A 20,452-nucleotide genomic window follows, 5' to 3' on the forward strand; every position below is an offset into this window, starting at 1 on the left:
TTGGCTGGAGAGAAAAACACAGCATGCTGCGGTATTTTCTCTGGCCAAAAAACATAAGAGGGACTGAACTGATGCATCCTGAACGGATTGCTCTCCATTCAGAATGCATTAGGATAAAACTGATCAGTTTTTTTCGGTATTGAGCCCTTAGGAGGGAAGAAAAACGCTAGTGTGAGAGTACCAACGCCGTCACTGCCGTCCTTCTCCACACACCTGGACCTCTGATCTGAACTTCTAAAAAAGGTATTTAAAACATTTGAAGACAGTGTTTAATAAAAAATATTAATTGGAAAGGGGGGGGGGCAGGCACAGCACTTGTTAGTATTGCACATAAAACATGCCCCCATAAAAAAATGCCACAGGTAACCAGTGACATGTTTTGTGGGGGCATCTTTTATGTGCAATAATACATATCGTCCAATACAGACATCCAAATTTCATGTTAGTGCAAAATCCATTTTATTGATAAGTGCTTTTGGGGCCGTGTAGGGTCCTCTTCATCAGGCCAAGAAATGCGTCGTTTCAATGACAACTATCAATAAAATGATAGATACTATAGATGTACCGAACTACCGATACCGATACTTATATATCGCTGCCGATACAGAGTATTTGGGCGAGTACTTGCACCCGCCCAAATGCTACGATACCTTTCCCGTAACTTATTGGAACTTCCGGTCGGAGGGAGATGTCCCTCTGACTGGCAGCACCAAGGGAGCATACAGCATACAGGAAGCTGGGAGGTGGGTTTTCATCCACCTCCTGGCTTCCTGATTGGCTAGGAAGCCTGCTTCACTTGTTGCTAGGCAGCCTGGCTTCCTAACCAATCAGCAAGCTGGGCAGTATGTCATGACTCGCGTCCCGGCTTCCTGATTGGTCAGGAAGGTACTCTGCCTTCAAAAAAGGGAATCCGGCTTCCTAGCCAATCACGAAGCAGATTAAAATCATGACTCGCCGCCCCTCTTCTTGATTGCCTCTGAAGCCGGTGTTCTTTCACTTGAACGCCGTCTTCACGGGAAAGCAGGAAGCCAGGCAATGGGTCATGACCCGCCGCCCGCGTGCATAGTGTATACTTTACAAAAAAAAATTCTGCGAGGTGCTAAAGTATTCCGGTTTGGCTTGAGGAAAAGGTGGCAACCCTATCTATAACATGCTTCCTGCAGATCAGACAGCAAGAGGTTTCAAACACCCCCCTCCCAATTGGCCGGAACCGTAAAGGAAAGCTTGCTTACCTGCTTCCCGTCACTCTCTCTCCGCTTCTTTTCCTCCCGACCTGTGATGCTCTGCTGTGTTCCCACATTTTAAACATCTGGTTTGCCGTGGTGAGCAACCAATCACTGTCTATGGTGGTGACAAATGGTCAGATGACACAAGGGGATCCGGTCACCGCTGCCGCCAATGATTGGCTGCAGGTGGCGTCAAACCATATGTGTACATCAAGCATTGCAGGATGTAGGAGAAGGAGGGGGAGTCAGCACTGGGAGACTGTTAAGTAAGCTCCCCTTTACAGATCTGGCCAAGTGAAGGGGGATTCCCCCCCCCCCCCCTTCATTCTTGTACAACCCTTTTAAGTCTCAGCTCTATAACATTCTGCCTACACATAGGACTACATGTAGACATACATGTTAGATCAGACAACCATGTATAGGGTGTCCCAACTCTCCTGTGATGGCAGACATTGGGGGAAAGAAGGTTGACGCTGTTGTATGCCTCCTCCTTTTAATCTCAAGGATAAAAGCCATTGCTGGAGGCATTCAGTGTTTGGCCACCCCTAGGCCTCATGCACATGACAGTGAAAAATGTTTTTGTAAACATTTAAAGGGGTTGTCCGAGTTATGAAAAAGAAATAAATAGCACTGTAAATCTGATGGGCAGCAATATATAGCTAAGCTAAGCAGGTTTTAGGCAAAAAATAATAATATTTCCTAATTTTCCTGGTTCTCTTCTGGCCCTTTGTTTACCTGCAATAACAACAATATCTTCCCCTCCCCCTGCTCTGCAAAGGGAGTGAATACAAGGTCTTCCTTGAGCGACATGTCTGCCTGCCGGGATACTCAGCAGCATGTTGTATTTGTAGGACTACAAGTCCCAGCTGTACAATGACACTGCTGATACACACAGGATCTTCCCCCTACCTGTTCTTGTGCAATGCTCTGCAGAACTCCTCTCTCAGCTTCTGTGCCCAGCATTTGTCTCCTAACTGCCTGCAGCTACTCAGTAAAGCCTACAGCCATGAGTCTGTGCAGCTGAAAGGGTTAATGTTTTTCCTCAAGAATCCAGGGAGAGAGCAATAAGCAGCAGCCAGCAGTGCAGGGGGCGTGGCCAGCACTGTGATGTCTCGTGTACAAACTCATATCTGATCTTTCAGGCTTGTGCACGAAACATCATCGGAGCAGGGAAAGAAGCTGAAATCACAGGTCATGTGACCCTCAGTGAAATCTGAGAAAGCAGCAACTGGAGATAAAGTAAGTGAATTGTAAAGTCCTTTCATTTGCCTAGTTAGAAACATACAAAGAGCAAAAAATTAACTCAAAGAACCCCTTTAAGTAACAGCCATTTTTAGCAACAATGAAAATCTATGGGGATACTTACAAGCCCATTCTTTTAAATGCCAGTGAATAGCGTCCGTCCAGAAATAGGACATGTCCTATTTTTGGCTGTATCGACAGTCAGATGGACCTCATTAAAATCAATGGGACCATTTTTAACTGCCGCTTAGACAGGAGTGCACCTGTCTAACAGCCATTAAAAACAGATACACTTTCGCAATATAGCCATTTAAGGTTTTAAAAAACAACAACTCACCTCATCCACTTGCTCGTGCTGAAGCAGTCTCTTCTCTCTTCATTGAGCAGGACCTGCGATACGCATGATGACGTAAACCACGTGGGAGCCTTGAGGTGAGTTTTTTTTTTTTTGTCAAATCAACAAAAAAAAAAATGCTGGGGGCCACTATGGGGGCATTATTTACACCATGGGGGAAATTATTTAAGCTTGGGGCCTACATTGAGTGCATTATTAAAGCTGGGGGGAGCAAAAAAAAATCCTACACAATGTGGAGCATTATTAAAGCAGGGGGCACTATAGAAAATGTATTCGCATCGTGGGGGACATTATTTTAGCTGGGGGCATTATGGGGGTCATGAAAAACGGTTGCAAAACAGATTCAAAACGGACATTAAAAACGGACACATGGCCAGAAAATGGATGCACACACTGATGCGAAATGGCCTTGAAAAACTGTGCATGTAGCCTTAGTGCTGTATGATGCAGTAAAGCTCAGCTCATCAGTAGATGCATTACACCTATATTGCACTTGTGTGAAAGTAGCCTAAGGTACAGTAGCTATAACTGTATGGCGGTGTGTAATGTGCACCCATGGCTACCACTATTGCTGGTCTGTGTAATCATTGTGTACACTGAAATCCATGTATAAACCATGCCACAGCCCCTCATTACAGCTGCGGTCCCTAAACCACCTAGAATCCAGTGTACAGTGAATGCGTGAATAATCCCTCTAAATGAAATAAGAAAAGGCACAAAGTGGCAGAGTCGGGTAAGTTATGCCCTTATAATGCAGGGTTGACATCCCACATGATTTACAGCCAATGTTCTTATTGTATATCACAGCAAATCTGTCTTTAATGCACCAGAGGGGGCAATGAATCTTAATATACCTGTAAAAGTTCCCATGCTGTAAATTATGGTCTGCATGTTCCGGCCGTAAAATGTCAAAATCTGATTAGTTAAATAAAGAGCATCTTTAAAGTGCTACATGATGTCATGTAAGCTCTTATGTCATCCCCGTCTTTTGTGTCTTTCTGCCATCTGGCTAGAATTTACAAGCTCCCTTCCATTCATCCAAGAGCCTGTGAGGCAGACGCCTCTTTCTTCCTTGTGGGCACTTTAACCCTTTCTACCCTGGGCTAGTTTTCACCATCCTGCCCAGGCCATTTTTTGCAAATCCGACATGTGTCACTTTATGTGGTAATAACTTTGGAACACTTTTATTTATCCAGGCCATTCTGAGATTGTTTTCTCGTGACACATTGTTCTTCACAATAGTCCTAAATTTGAGTCAATATATTTCACCTTCATTTATGAAAAAATCCCAAATTTACCAAAAATTTTGAAAAATTCGCAATTTTAAAAATTTCTATTTCTCTGCTTTTAAAACAGAAAGTGATACCTCATAAAATATGTATTACTTAACATACCCAATATGTCTACTTCATGTTTGGATCATTTTGTAAATGTCATTTAATTTTTTTAGGACGTTAGAATGCTTAGAATTTTAGAAGCAATTCTTAAAATTTTTAAGAAAATTTCCAAAACCCACTTTTTAAGGACCTGTTCAAGTCCGAAGTTACTTTGTGGGGCTTACATAGCGGAAACCCCCCATAAATGACCCCATTGTAGAAACTACACCCCTCAAGCTACTTAAAACTTATTTGACAAAGTTTGTTAACCCTTTAGGTGTTCCACAAGAATTAAAGGAAAATGGAGATGAAATTTCAAAATGTAACTTTTTTTGCAGATTTTAATCCATTTTTTTCTTTAACACATCGAGGGTTAAGAGCCAAACAAAACTCAGAATTTATTACCCTGATTCTGCGGTTTACAGTAACACCCCACATGTGGTCGTAAACTGATGTAAGGGCACACGGCAGAGCGCAAAGGAAAAGGAACGCCATATGGTTTTTGGAAGGCAGATTTTGCTTGACTGATTTTTAGATGCCATGTCCCATTTTAAGCCCCCCCTGATGCACCATTACAGTAGAAACTCCCAAAAAGTGACCCCATTTTGGAAACTAGGGGATAAGGTGCCAGTTTAACCCCTTAAGGACCGGGCTCATTTTCACCTTAAGGACCAGGCTCATTTTCACCTTAAGGACCAGGCCATTTTTTGCAAATCTGACCAGTGTCACTTTAAGTGCTCATAACTTTAAAACGCTTTGACTTACCCAGGCCGTTCTGAGATTGTTTTTTCGTCACATATTGTACTTCATGACACTGCTAAAATTGGGTCAAAAAAGTTAATTTTTTTGCATAAAAAAATACAATTTTTACCGTAAATTTTGAAAAATTAGCAAATTTCAAATTTTCAGTTTCTCTACCTCTGTAATACATAGTAATACCCCCAAAAATTGTGATGACTTTACATTCCCCATATGTCTACTTCATGCTTGAATTGTTTTGGGAATGATATTTTATTTTTTGGGGATGTTATAAGGCTTAGAAGTTTAGAAGCAAATCTTGAAATTTTTCAGAAATTTACAAAAACTCAATTTTTAGCGACCAGTTCAGGTCTGAAGTCACTTTGCGAGGCTTACATAATAGAAACCACCCAAAAATGACCCCATCTAAGAAACTACACCCCTCAAGGTATTCAAAACTGATTTTGCATACATTGTTAACCCTTTAGGTGTTGCACAAGAGTTATTGGCAAATGGGGAGGAAATTTGAGAATTTCATATTTTTGTCAAATTTTTCATTTTAACCCATTTTTTCCACTAACAAACCAAGGGTTAACAGCCAAACAAGACTGTATCTTTATTGCCCTGACTCTGCCGTTTACAGAAACACCCAATATGTGGCCGTAAACTACTGTACGGCCACACAGCGGGGCGTAGAGTGAAAGGTGCACCATATGGTTTTTGGAAGGCTGATTTTTATGGACTGGTTTTTTGACACCATGTCCCATTTGAAGCCCCCTGATGCACCCCAAGAGGAGAAACTCCCTAAAAGTGACCCCATCTAAGAAACTACACCCCTCAAGGTATTCAAAACTGATTTTACATACGTCGTTAACCCTTTAGGTGTTGCACAAGAGTTATTGGCAAATGGGGATGAAATTTGAGAATTTCATTTTTTTGCCTAATTTTCAATTTTAACCCATTTTTTCCACTAACAAAGCAAGGGTTAACAGCCAAACAAGATTGTATCTTTATTGCCCTGACTCTGCCGTTTACAGAAACACCCCATATGTGGCCGTAAACTACTGTACGGCCACACAGCGGGGCGTAGAGTGAAAGGTGCACCATATGGTTTTTGGAAGGCTGATTTTTATGGACTGGTTTTTTGACACCATGTCCCATTTGAAGCCCCCTGATGCACCCCAAGAGGAGAAACTCCCTAAAAGTGACCCCATCTAAGAAACTACACCCCTCAAGGTATTCAAAACTGATTTTACATACGTCGTTAACCCTTTAGGTGTTGCACAAGAGTTATTGGCAAATGGGGATGAAATTTGAGAATTTCATTTTTTTGCCTAATTTTCAATTTTAACCCATTTTTTCCACTAACAAAGCAAGGGTTAACAGCCAAACAAGATTGTATCTTTATTGCCCTGACTCTGCCGTTTACAGAAACACCCCATATGTGGCTGTAAACTACTGTACGGGCACACAGTAGGGCGTAGAGTGAAAGGTGCGCGGTTTGGTTTTTGGAAGCCAGATTTTGCTGGACTGGTTTTTTGACACCATGTCCCATTTGAAGCCCCCCTGATGCACCCCTAGAGTAGAAACTCCATAAAAGTGACCCCATCTAAGAAACTACACCCCTCAAGCTATTCAAAACTGATTTTACAAACTTTGTTAACCCTTTAGGTGTTGCACAAGATTTAATGGAAAATAGAGACACAATTTCAAAATTTCACATTTTTGGCAGATTTTCCATTTTAATATTTTTTTTCCAGTTACAAAGCAAGGGTTAACAGCCAAACAAAACTCAATATTTATGGCCCTAATTCTGTAGTTTACAGAAACACCCCATATGTGGTCGTAAACCGCTGTACGGGCACACGGCAGGGCGCAGAAGGAAAGGAATTCCATACGGTTTTTGGAAGGCAGGTTTTGCTGGACTGTTTTTTTTGACACCATGTCCCATTTGAAGCCCCCCTGATGCACCCCTAGAGTAGAAACTCCAAAAAAGTGACCCCATTTTAGAAACTACGGGATAGGGTGGCAGTTTTGTTGGTACTAGTTTAGGGTACATATGATTTTTGGTTGCTCTATATTACACTTTTTGTGCAGCAAGGTAACAAGAAATAGCTTTTTTGGCACGTTTTTTTTTTTTGTTATTTACAACATTCATCTGACAGGTTAGATTATGTGGTATTTTTATAGAGCAGGTTGTCGCGGACGCGGCGATACCTAATATGTATACATTTTTTTTTATTTATGTAAGTTTTATACAATAACTTCATTTTTAAAACCAAAAAAATGTTTTAGTGTCTCCATATTCTAAGAGCCATAGTTTTTTCAGTTTTTGGGCGATTATCTTGAGTAGGGTCTCATTTTTTGCGGGATGAGATGACGGTTTGATTGGCACTATTTTGGGGTGCATATGATTTTTTGATCGCTTGCTATTACACTTTTTGTGACGTAAGATGGCAAAAAATGGCTTTTTTTACACTGTTTTTATTTTTATTTTTTTACGGTGGTCATCTGAGGGGTTAGGTCATGTGATATTTTTATAGAGCCGGTCGATACGGACGCGGCGATACCTAATATGTATACTTTTTTTTTATTTATGTAAGTTTTACAGAATGAGTTCATTTTTGAAAAAAAAAAATCATGTTTTAGTGTCTCCATAGTCTAAGAGCCATAGTTTTTTCAGCTTTTGGGCGATTATCTTGAGTAGGGTCTCATTTTTTGCGGGATGAGATGACGGTTTGATTGGTACTATTTTGGCGTACATGCGACTTTTTTGATCACTTTTATTACTTTTTTTGGGAAGTAAGGTGGGCAAAATTTCAATTTTCTCATAGTTTTTATTTTTTTATTTTTATGGCGTTCACCGTGCGGGGAAAGTAACATGACCATTTTATAGATCAGGTCGTTACGGACGCGGCGATACCTAATATGTGTAGTTTATTTTATTTTTTTAATTTTTATTCAGTGATAAATGTTTTTTTTTTTATCTTAACTTTTTTCACTTTTTTTTACATTTTTTTGACCCAGACCCACTTGGTTCTTGAAGATCCAGTGGGTCTGGTGTCTGTATAATACAGTACAGAACAATATATATTGTTCTGTACTGTATTTTACTTACACTGAACAGATCTATGCTTTCAGCATAGATCTGTTCAGCACCATGGACAGCAGGACGCCTGAGCAGGCGTCCTGTTGCCATGGGAACCCTCCCCGTCTGCTCAGAACTTCGCAGACGGGGAAGGGTAAGCACGGGGCTGAGGGGGGCTCTCTGGGGGCTCTCTCCCTCTCCATCGGGGGGCTGCAAAGCCACAGCAGCCCCCCGATGGAGAGGGAGGGAGCTCCCTGACCGATGACAGTTAACTTTTTCCATACAGCGGTCCGTACGGACCGCGGTATGGAAAGGGTTAAACGGCTGACATCTTCACAGATGTCAGCCGTTTATACCAGGGTGCCAGCAATGTGCTGGCACCCTGGTATACCCACTAGAAGCCAACGATCGTTCATGGGGAGGCGGGCGGGGGATCGCGATCCCGCCTGCCGCACCGCCCGCCTCCCGCAACGCCCCCACCGCCTGCGACACCCCCCCCGCACCACCCGCCGGCATCAAATCGTGCAGGGGTGCAGGGGGGGGTGAAAAATAATGATTTTAGCCACTCTAAAGTTTCTGATCCCCGCGGTCAGGGACCGCGGCGATCAGAAACTGCAAAAAGCGCAGCAAACCGCAGGTCTGAATTGACCTGCGGTTTGCTGCGATCGCCGATACGGGGGGGTCAAATGACCCCCCCCTGCATTGTTACGGGATGCCGGCTGAATGATTTCAGCCGAAATCCCGTTCCAATTAACCCCTGGGGCGCCGGAATACAGATTTTAAGTCAGGACGTACCGGTACGTCCTCGGTCCTTAAGGACTCGGGAAATAGGGCGTACCGGTACGTCCTAGGTCCTTAAGGACTCGGGAAATAGGGCGTACCGGTACGTCCTAGGTCCTTAAGGGGTTAAGGCCTCTTGCACACAAACTTTTTTTTTCCGTTTTTTGCGTTCCGTATACGGACCGTATACAGAACCATTCATTTCATTCCGTTTTTCCATTCCGTTCAAAGATAGAACATGTCCTATTATTGTCCGCATAACAGACAAGGATAGTACTGTTCTATCAGGGGCCAGCTGTTCTGTTCCGCAAGAAAAACGAAATGCACACAGACGTCATCCGTATTTTTTGCAGATCCGTTTTTTGCGGACGGCAAAATACTGAAAAAGCCATACGGTCATGTGCAAAAGGCCTTATTGGTACTGTTTTGGGGTACATATGACTTTTAATTGCTCTATATTATGTTTTTTGTGAGGCAAGGTAACCAAAAAATTGCTGTTTTGGCATCGGTTTTATTTTTTACAACATTCATCTGACAGGTTAGATCATGGCTATTTTTATAGAGCAGGTTGTTACGGACGCAATGATATAAAATATGTCTACTTTGTTTGTTTCAGTTTTACATAATAAAGAATTTTTGAAAAAAATAATTATGTTTTTGTGTCTCCATTTTCTGAACGCCTTATTTTTTTAATGCAGGGCCTCGTTTTTTGCAGGAAGAGTTGACGTTTTTATTGGTACCATTTTTGGGTACATATGATTTTTTGATCATTCATTATTACACTTTATGTGGCAAGGTGACCAAAAATTTTTAAATTTTGGCACAGTTTTTATTTATTTATTTTTCCAGCATTCACCTCAGGCGTTAGGTCATGCGATATTTTTATAGAGCGGATCGTTACGAACGTGGCAATACCTAATATGTATACTTTTTCTTAATTATTTAAGTTTTACACAATAATAGCATTTTTGAAACAAAAAAAATTATGTTTTAGTGTCTCCATAGTCTGAGAGCCGTAGCTTTTTTATTTTTTGACCAATTGTCTTAGGTAGGGTCTGCTTTTTTGCGGAATGAGGTGACGGTGTGATTGGTACTTTTTTGGAGGGCATATGCCTTTTTGATCTCATGTTGTTGCAATTTTTGTGATGTAAGGTGACAAAAATGGCTTTTTTTATACAGTTTTTATTTTTTATTTTTTACGGAGTGGGGTTAGGTCATGTGATATTTTTATAGAGCTGGTTGTTACAGACGCGGAGATACCTAATATGTCAACTTTTTATTTATTTATTTCACTTTAACACAATAATAGCATATTTGAAAAAAAAAAAAGATGTTTTAGGCTACATGCAAATTGCGGATCGGCAAAACACGGATGGCATCCGTGTGTGTTCCTCAAATTGCAGAACGGCGCAGACAGCCATTGATATAACTGCCTATTCTTGTCTGCAAAACGGACAAGAATAGGACAGAGCAATGGGTCCGCATTCCTGCCACAAAAACTGCGGTTACGATGCGGACCAAAACATTGGTCGTGTGCATGAGACCTTATTGTTATCATTTTGTTGTACACATGCATTTTTGATCGCTTGGCGTTGCACTTTTTGTGATGTAAGGTGACAACAATGGCTTTTTTTTACACAGTTTTTATTTTATTTTTGTATGGTGTTTATCGGACGAGGTGGATCATGTGATATATTTATAGAGCCGGTCGTTACGGACGCGGAGATACCTAATATGTGTGTTTCTTCTTTTTTTTTCTTCAATTTTTTATTCTAAAATCGGGAAAAGGCGTTTTTTTTTTACTTGAATTTTTTTTATTAAAAACACAGTTTTTTAAATATTTTTTTACTTTATTTTTAACTTTAACTTTTGGGGGTCTGATCCCCTCTGCAATGCATTACAATACATCTGTATTGTAATGCATTGCCTGTTAGTGGATTACACAGAGTAACAGAGTACGCTAACAGGTTGCCTAGGAGACCCAGCCTGAGGCTGGATCTCCTCGGCACCCGTAGAAGGCAGGTCCCGATGCCGTGCAAGGCACTGGGCAGCCTCTGCACGGCATCGGGCTGCCTTCTCACCCATTGGGTCCCCGCCACAGCCGCGCGGGGACTCGAAGGGCTCCCTCACCCGCAGCAAACTCCTTCTATGTTGCGGTCAGCGGTGACCGCGGCATAGAAGGGGTTAATGCGCCGCCATCTGTGTTTTCATACAGCAGGGGTCCTGCTAACGGGAACATCCAGTTTCCTGCAGCTGATCGGGTGGACGCAGCTCCTGCACCCGCCCGATCAGCGGGGCCGTAATAGTACGGCGCTGGGCGGCAAGTCACTTCCCGCTGCGCCGTACTATTACGCCGCTGGTCGGGAAGGGGTTAACCACGTTCATTATTTCATTGTCCGGATTTTTTTTTATACTTACAAGATGATTGGAAAATGTATTAAAACTTATCTATGTCTTCATTTCTCTTTAAACATTTCTAGAGTTTCTATAACCTTTTATCTTACCTTACAGGATTGTATTTCTCCACGATGCTGTCCAGTTGTGGTAGTGTTTATAATATATGCATTCTTAAAGGGGTTTTCCAGTATTTAGACATTGATGGCCAGGCAGCGCATTGAATGTAGGCAGGCTATTATAGCTAGTGATAAAGTACATGGAAGCAGGGCAGGTTTTAGACAAAATGTGGCCCTGGGCAAAATCTAAAGTTGGGCTCGAAATCTTCTAATGTGCTAAAAACACAGTCCGACGTCCAACACCCAGCGGTTTGAGCAGTTGGCGCGTGCTGTCCAATCTATTTATTTTACTTATATAGCACCACCATATACCAAAGTGCTTTACAGACATTATCATCACTCTCTGTCGCCAGTGGAGCTCACAATCTAGGTTCCCCATCAGTATGTCTTTGGAGTGCAGGAGGAAACCCACCCTAACACAGGGAGAACATACAAACTCCATGCAGATGTTGCCTTTGGTCAGATTTGAACCTTGAACCCAAGTGCTGTAAGGCACCAGTGCTAACCACTGAGCCACCATGCTGCCCCACAACCCCACTGATCAGCTGTTTCGGCAGGCACCAGTGCCAGAAATTATACAGTGGATGGAACTGGAAGTAGAACGTTTTGCCCACTGTGTAGTGGATGCGTCGCGTACTGCAGCTGGGCTACTTCATGTGAACTGGAGCTGAGCCAAAAATAACACAGTCAACGGAGCCTTCAGGTTGCTGCCCAAAATAGCAGATTGGTGAGGGTGCCACCAAACTGATACTGACCTATCCTTAGGATAGGATATCAATATCTAAGTCCTGGAAAATCCCTTTAACGGGTATCAACGTGCCCACAGTCAGGTTCCTTAGAACTGTGTCTAGGCACAACCCTTTTACCATCTCAGTGCTGCAAGTCCATGACGAATGGAGTGGAGGATGAGTGTTGTAGTGGCTCTGTTCACACAAATCCTAGTGCCAGGCCTCACAAAGATGATCTCTAGGGTCGGGCAGTGACAGGAGGGCACACCCTTTCTTCCCTCAGGACACCCCCCGATGTTGGGGCTTCTGCCTGATGATAGTTGGGGTGCCTTGGTGTTAAACGTTTTGTAAGGATACAAGGGGGGAGATGTAGGTGCTGTGGCTGGCAAATGGTGCTGGAGTCAGTAACCAGGCCAGTGGTAGAAAATAAATAAGTCTCTCTTTACTAAAGTGCAGAATGGGAGTTGTAGTAAATCCAGCGGTATTAAAGCAGAGTTCCCCCAAAAAAATAATCACAAGGCAATTCTTCCCCGATTGCAATTTATGGATAGCAGCAATGATGGGAGTTGTGGTACTATTTCCCTCTGTCTTTCCAAAGTCTCAATGCAGGATCTAAGACTGGTAATAGGGTTCTTGCAAACGTGTCTGTAATTCCCAGCTAAGGGGTACAGGATACGGCTGGCCAGGACTTGTCCGCGTCCGCTGTCCGTGTTTCACGTCCGCAAAAAAAGTATTGCATGTCCTATTCTTGTCCGCAATAAACGTTTTGCGGACCGCAAAAAAAAAAACTAAAGACACACGGAAACACAACCTACAAAATTTGCGGACAAACGGAACAGATGTGGATGTAAAAAAAACAGGAACACGGATCCGCTATTTGCGGACCGCAAAAAACAACTGTCATGTGCATGTAGCCTTACTGATAATACAACCATCTGCATCCGTTATGAACGGATCCGGTTGTTTTATCTTTAACATAGCCAAGACGGATCCGTCATGAACTCCATTGAAAGTCAATGGGGGACAGATACGTTTTCTGTTGTGTCAGATAGTGTCAGAGTTAAACGGATCCGTCCCCATTGACTTGCATTGTGGGTCATGACGGATCTGTCTTGCTCAGCATCCCATGATGGAAAGAAAACCGCAGCTTGTTGCGGTTTGCTCTCCGGTATGGGAACGCAACCGAAGGGAGCGGAATGCATTCAGATACATTCCGTTCTGTTCAGTTATGTTTTGTCCCCATTGACAATGAATGCTAGTGTGAAAGTAACCTTAAAGGGTTTCTATCACTTCATATGACATAATTAGCTGGCAGACACTAGCGATCTGCTAGTGTCTGCTCTGGCCAACCATCCTACTATAATCACTTGTGGGGCAGCGGTTTTGCTAAAAAACTAACTTTTATAAATATGCTAATGAGCCTCTAGGTGCTATGTGGGCGTCATTAGCACCTAGAGGCTCCGTCTACCTTCATACACAGCCGCCGCCCAGCGCGTCCCTCCAGCCCGCCCATGTCCTCCTCCGTGTGACGCAGCGGACGAGTTCTCGCGCATGCGCCATGCGCGGCTGTATTCGGCACATTTGAGATCTCAGCTCGGAGCGGTCAGACATTCAATGCGCATGCGCCGAATACAGCCGCGCACGGCGCATGCGCGAGAACTCGTCCGCTGCGTCACACGGAGGAGGACATGGGCGGGCTGGAGGGACGCGCTGGGCGGCGGCTGTGTATGAAGGTAGACGGAGCCTCTAGGTGCTAATGACGCCCACATAGCACCTAGAGGCTCATTAGCATATTTATAAAAGTTAGTTTTTTTAGCAAAACCGCTGCCCCACAAGTGATTATAGTAGGATGGTTGGCCAGAGCAGACACTAGCAGATCGCTAGTGTCTGACAGCTAATTATGTCATACCAAGTGATAGAAACCCTTTAAGAAGACACAATATCTTTCTGGCTGACTCCAGTGCACGACCTTGCAGATTCCGGACCTTCTAGGTCCTCCTTTTCTCTCTCTGGAGTACTTTGATATAGTAATCCCTTTCTTGCTGTATATGTCTCAGAGATGATGGTCCTCTGAGACTTAGACCTAGTTTTCATGTAGCTCCTCTCTCTTCCTCAGCAAGCACACAACTCTCGGAACTCACTAAACTAGGGGCAGACCTAAATCCATCTCCTAGCTTCCTAAAAGGGGCTGAGTCAGGATAGTTAACCCTAACCTATCCATATAGAACTATTGGGTGTACAATACAGTAAATCAGAACATTACATTAAAACAATTCACATAACAACAAAGTCTTTTGCAGTTACCCTGCTGTAAGGTCCTGCATTCTGCTGAAAAATCACATGGTGGTGTCATTTAGAGATGAACGAAGTATTGGAAAATTCGAGTTGACTGCTTCGCAGAATTTAGCAAAAAAAAAAAAATTGCTTTGTGACATATTACTTCATCACGAAGAGAATACTTTGTAAATAGTGGGTGCAATGACAGGGAATGCCGATAGCGCCGCTCCCCGTTATTGTATCCCTCAGATGTTGCATTTATCGCTGATCGCGGCATGTGATATTAATATTAAAGTGTAATATAAAATAAAAATAAATAAAATAATACTTAACCTCATCCATGTGATCGCGAAGAACCAGCCACTGCCCATCTTGATAGATGATCCAGCGAGAAATGATGTCACCAAGTTGTCCGGCGCCGGGATTTCACGTGGAATCTTCAATCAAGATGGTGGCTGGCTTTTCACGCTCAAACAGGTGAGGTAAGTATGTTTTTAAAAAAATTTTACTGCCATTTTAGGGGAATTGATTCGTTACCACGAAGCAGAAGGAAATTCAGCTTTGCGGTGAATCGAGTTTTCCCTGAAATTCGGATAGAAGTCCACTTTTTGGACTTCGATTCGCTCAACACTAGTGTCATTACTTGTTTTGCACGTATTTGTGCAGCACACCATAATATCATTTAGGGTATGTTTACATTGACTGGACTGCTGCAAAAAGGCAGCAGAAAAAAATGCCTCAAAGGCAGATTGTTGCAGATTTCGTTGTGGAAATGCTTCAGATATTCTGTAGATTTCACTCATTGCAAAGGCTCAAATCTGAAATCAACATTTGCTGCATAAATTGACACACTGTGAATTTAAAATCTGCACTGCAGAATTTTATGCAGCATGTGGATGGGATTAAATAAAAGCTCATTCACTATGGCAGTCCTTCTATATGCTGCAGAAAATTTGGCACGCAAGTCCGCAACAGAAAATCCACAGCGGACCTGCAACGTGTTGGCATATCCTACAAAAACATTTTGCTGCACCCATATTTCAGTTCACACTTTGAAATTGTGCTGCACTTTTTTCTGCATGATTATTTATCCAATGTATGTGTATGTTCCGTTATGCTGCAGAGTGGATAAATTGTTGTACACAACCACCAGCACTGCGATTTTTTATTTAATTTTCTCTATTTCTTTTATTTCAATTTTGTGAAGACATATACACAAATCACAGCAATACAACAGTATAAAAGTCCATATTACAAATTAATAAATATTATGATGACTTTATATATTTTTTTCTTATCCCAAATACCCACCCGCCACCCTTACAGAGAGACAGAGGGACAAAAAAAAAAAAAAGAAAAAAAAAAAGGAACATAAGCATCCAGGCCTAGTATAACCATTTTTTCCATATTTTGTGAATTTTTTCAGATTTTTTAGTATAGCTCTGTCAACCGTTCTACTTTAACCGCCTCCGGACCGCCTAACACAGGATCGCGTTCCGGAGGAGGCAGCCCTGCGCAGAGTCACGCATATATGCGTCATCTCGCGAGACGCGAGATTTCGCTCAAAGCCGGCCCGCGCATGCGCATCGCGGGCAGGCAAAAGTTAGAGGGGGGTCACGTCATCAGCTTGCCAGCCAATGATCGTGGCTGGGAAGCTGATGATTTTAAAAAAATCGAATCAAAAGCCAGATAACACTTTATATTTGTAAATATGATGTGTTAAATGGCTTGTCTGCTCCTCTGCTGGTCCTTTTGGTCGGTTGATTCCAGCAGAGGAGCAGACATCACTGTGAGTACCCACCAACACTACACTTAGCCCCAGATCACCCCCATCAACCAAAATAACCCCTTGATCACCCCTTGATCGCCCCTGTCAATCACCTAGTGAAAGGAAAAAAGTGATTAGTGTAAACTGTCACTTTTTTTCCCACTGGTATTGACTGTTAGGTTTAGGATAGTTTAGGCCCCTTGGTTAGGTAGTTAGCGTCGGTTAGCGCCCAGCCCACCGCACCGCAGTCACTGATTCGCTGATTAGCGTATCGCTAATCAGCATTTGTACTTTTATAGTATCTGTAAGTGATCAAAACTGATCACAGTCAGATCTATAATTGTATTAGTGTCACCTTAGTTCGCCCTCCACCCAAAACGCAGTGTTTGCCCACACGTGCGTTCACCCACGCCCGCCCCGCCACAGTGACAATTTTTTTATTTTTTTTTATCACTGCACAATCACTTTCCAAGCGCTGAAAAAAAATCAGTTTTGATATTTTTTATCAATCGCAGCGGCCCCCGGTACTTCGCTATCCTCCCCTTTGTAAGACAGGCTTGCTTTTTTTCTTGGGTAGTCTCAGGGAATACCCCTAAATTTAGTAGTACAAATATCAAACAGTGGGTATTCTTCTGAAGAGGCCTACAGGCTTCTGACCCAGTCGGATGAGGAATGGGAACCCTCATCTGACGAATCTAGCGGGTCAGAATATGAATCTGTAGAAAGCAGTGGCAGTCTGACCCAAAGTTCGGACGAGGAGGTTGAGGTCCCTGATAGCACCAGGCGTACCCGGCCCCGTGTCGCTAGACCACAGGTTGTGCAGGATCCGTTTCAAGAGCAGCAGAGTGGGGCTGGCGCTGTCGGATTACGTGGTGAGGCATACACCAGCAGCGCAGCCCTCCCTGGACCTAGTACCAGCACTGCCGTACAACATGGTGAAGTGGCGAGCACCAGAAGGGCAGTTGAAGCTGGTACGGTGGCACGTGCAGTAGTTACCCCGTCGCAGTCACCGCAAAGACAGGCCCGTAGAGCCCCTAGAGTCCCTGAGGTGCTGGCAAACCCTGATTGGCAGTCACCAACTTCAGCCGCACCTGTAGTTCCCCCATTCACCGCCCAGTCTGGAGTTCGGGTTGAGACAGATCGGTTCGGCCCTGGGATTTTTTGAGCTGTTCTTGACTGCGGAGCTCTTGGACTTAGTCGTGGCAGAAACAAATCGGTTTGCCACTCAATTAATAGCCGCCAACCCGGGAAGCTATTATGCCCAGCCTTTCCGGTGGAAACCAGTCCAAGTTTCCGAACTTAAAATTTTTCTGGGCCTTCTCCTGAACATGGGCCTAACCAAAAAGCATGAATTGCGGTTATATTGGTCCACGAACCCGATTCATCACATGCCCATGTTCTCTGCTGCTATGTCCAGGGCACGTTTTGAGACCATCCTGTGTTTCCTGCACTTTAGCGACAACAGCACCTCCCGTCCCAGATGCCACCCAGCTTTTGACCGGCTCCACAAAATTCGGCCCCTCATAGACCACTTCAACCAGAAATTTGCAGATTTGTATACCCCTGAGCAAAACATCTGCGTAGACGAGTCCCTAATACATTTTACCGGGCGCCTTGGCTTCAAACAATACATCCCAAGCAAGCGCGCCCGGTATGGGGTCAAATTGTATAAGCTCTGTGGAAGGGCCACAGGCTATACCCACAAATTTCGGATCTATGAGGGAAAAGATCAGACCCTGGAGCCGGTCGGTTGCCCTGACTACCTGGGGAGCAGTGGGAAGACAGTCTGGGACTTGGTGTCACCCTTATTTGGCAAAGGGTACCATCTTTATGTGGACAATTTTTACACAAGTGTGCCCCTCTTCAGGCATTTGTTCCTAGAACAGATTGGCTGCTGTGGCACTGTGTGACCTAGTCGCCGGGGCTTCCCCCAACAGCTCGTTACCACGCGTCTTGCAAGGGGGGAGAGGGCTGCCTTGTGTAACGAAGAACTGCTCGCGGTGAAATGGAGAGACAAGCGTGGCGTTTACATGCTCTCCTCCATTCACGCAGACACGACAATACAAATTGAAAGGGCAACCCGTGTCATTGAAAAGCCCCTTTCAGTCCACGACTATAATGCGCTCATGCAAGGGCTGGACTTCAATGACCAGATGTTGGCTCCCTATTTAGTTTCCCGATGCACCAGACGCTGGTATAAGAAGGTGTCTGTATATTTGATTCAATTGGCGATGTACAATAGTTTTGTTCTCTACAGTAAAGCTGGGAGAACGGGATCCTTCCTCAAATTTCAGGAAGAGATCATCGCGAACCTCCTGTATCCAGGAGGTTCCGTGGCCCCATCCACCAATGTAGTTAGCCGTCTACACGAGCGACATTTCCCCAGTGTCGTTCCTGGTACCTCAACCCAACCGACACCCCGAAAAAGATGTCGTGTCTGTAGCAGGAGTGAATAAGGCGTGACACCCGCTATTTCTGTCCTGACTGCCCTGACCACCCTGCCCTATGCTTAGGGGAGTGTTTCCGGAAGTACCACACACAGGTACACTTAGCATAGGGATTGCATCTCACAGGACAGGCACACAGGACTATTAGGGCCCTTACACTCACAGCTACTGCAAACCTCTCCTTTCACCTGGGATAAAGTGCATAATGTACTTTGCCACATCTTTGGGCGATTTGCGCTTTGCACATTGTCCCATGGGGAAGGAGAGGTTTGTCCTATAAAGGTAAAAAAATAAATAAAAAATCACCGGTAAGCCAAAAGGTTAACGTTCAGTTCAAAAGTTTATATGTTCTGTTCAAAAGTTATTATAAAGTTAATAAATTTATTGCGTTGCGGCCTGGTTTTTTCTTTTCTTTTTTGTTTTGTTTTTTTACCTTCCAGGTGGACCAACCGATGGACCAGCTGCATCACTGATGTGCATTCTGACAGAAGCATTGCGCTGCTGTCAGATTACACACAAGTCAGTGTATGCGGCGCTGCAAGACGAGATTTCTCCTCTGCAGTAAAAGATACGTTTGCCGAGGCGGCGGTGTTCATATACTTTGGCAAACACTTTATATATAAAAAAATAAATAAATCCCGGCAATGATTTATTCATCCACATCAATTGATGTGAATGGAGAAATCGGGTTTGCCAGGGCATACGAGCTAAGTGGGTATGGATGTTGGGCGGAGCTCCTATGTCCTGGCAGACGCCTTTCCCCTCCTTTTTTTTTTTTGGCAGAGATTTTTTCATCCACATTGATCGATGCGAATGAAGAAATCTGTGCCGTTCATTTTTTCTTTCAGCCCAGAGGCTGAACGAAAAAAAAAAAATCTCATTACCTGTATGCTCAATATAAGGAGAATAGCAGAAACTCCTAATGCTGGGCATACTTGTAATGATTGCGGAGACCCTCAAATGCAAGGGCAGTACAAACACCCCACAAATGACCCCATTTTGGAAAGAAGACACCCCAAGGTATTCCGTGAGGGGCATATTGAGTCCATGAAAGATTGAAATTTTTGTCCCAAGTTAGCGGAAAGAGAGACTTTGTGAGAAAAAAACAAAAAAAAATCAATTTCCGCTAACTTGTGGCAAAAAAAAAAAAATTGGGGTGTCTTCTTTCCAAAATGGGGTCACATGTGGGGTATTTATACTGCCCTGGCATTTTAGGGGCCCCAAAGCGTGAGAAGAAGTCTGGGATCCAAATGTCTAAAAATGCCCCCCTAAAAGGAATGTGGGCCCTTTTGCGCATCTAGGCTGCAAAAAAGTGTCACACATGTGGTATCTCCGTACTCAGGAGAAGTTGGGGAATGTGTTTTGGGGTGTCATTTTACATATACCCATGCTGGGTGAGATAAATATCTTGGCAAAAGACAACTTTTCCCATTTTTTTATACAAAGTTGGCATTTGACCATATTTATCTCACCCAGCATGTGTATTTGTAAAATGACACCCCAAAACACATTGCCCAACTTCTCCTGAGTACGGAGATACCACATGTGTGACACTTTTTTGCAGCCTAGGTGGGCAAAGGGGCCCACATTCCAAAGAGCACTTTTAGGATTTCACCGGCCATTTTTTACAGATTTTGATTTCAAACTACTTACCACACATTAGGGCCCCTAGAATGCCAGGGCAGTATAACTACCCCACAAGTGACCCCATTTTGGAAAGAAGACACCCCAAGGTATTTCATGATGGGCATAGTGAGCTCATAGAAGTTTTTATTTTTTGTCACAAGTTAGTGGAATATGAGACTTTGTAAGAAAAAAAAAAGAAAGAAAAAAATCATAATTTTCCGCTAACTTGTGACAAAAAATAAAAAGTTCTATGAACTCACTATGCCCATCAGCGAATACCTTAGGGCG

The 20,452-nt window shown here is 43.5% G+C and overlaps 1 long non-coding RNA gene across 1 annotated transcript; it reads left to right on the forward strand.

The window, feature by feature from the left end:
* Nucleotides 1–301: 301 nt before the first annotated feature.
* LOC121001127 lies at nt 302–17,743 on the forward strand. The gene is made up of 4 exons (XR_005778985.1): nt 302–485; nt 2,623–2,627; nt 3,484–3,489; nt 17,731–17,743. It is a non-coding gene; the product is annotated as an uncharacterized LOC121001127 (long non-coding RNA).
* The last annotated feature ends 2,709 nt before the right edge of the window (nt 17,744–20,452 follow it).

Source organism: Bufo bufo, chromosome 5 (assembly GCF_905171765.1).
Source record: "Bufo bufo chromosome 5, aBufBuf1.1, whole genome shotgun sequence".
NCBI lineage: Eukaryota > Metazoa > Chordata > Amphibia > Anura > Bufonidae > Bufo > Bufo bufo.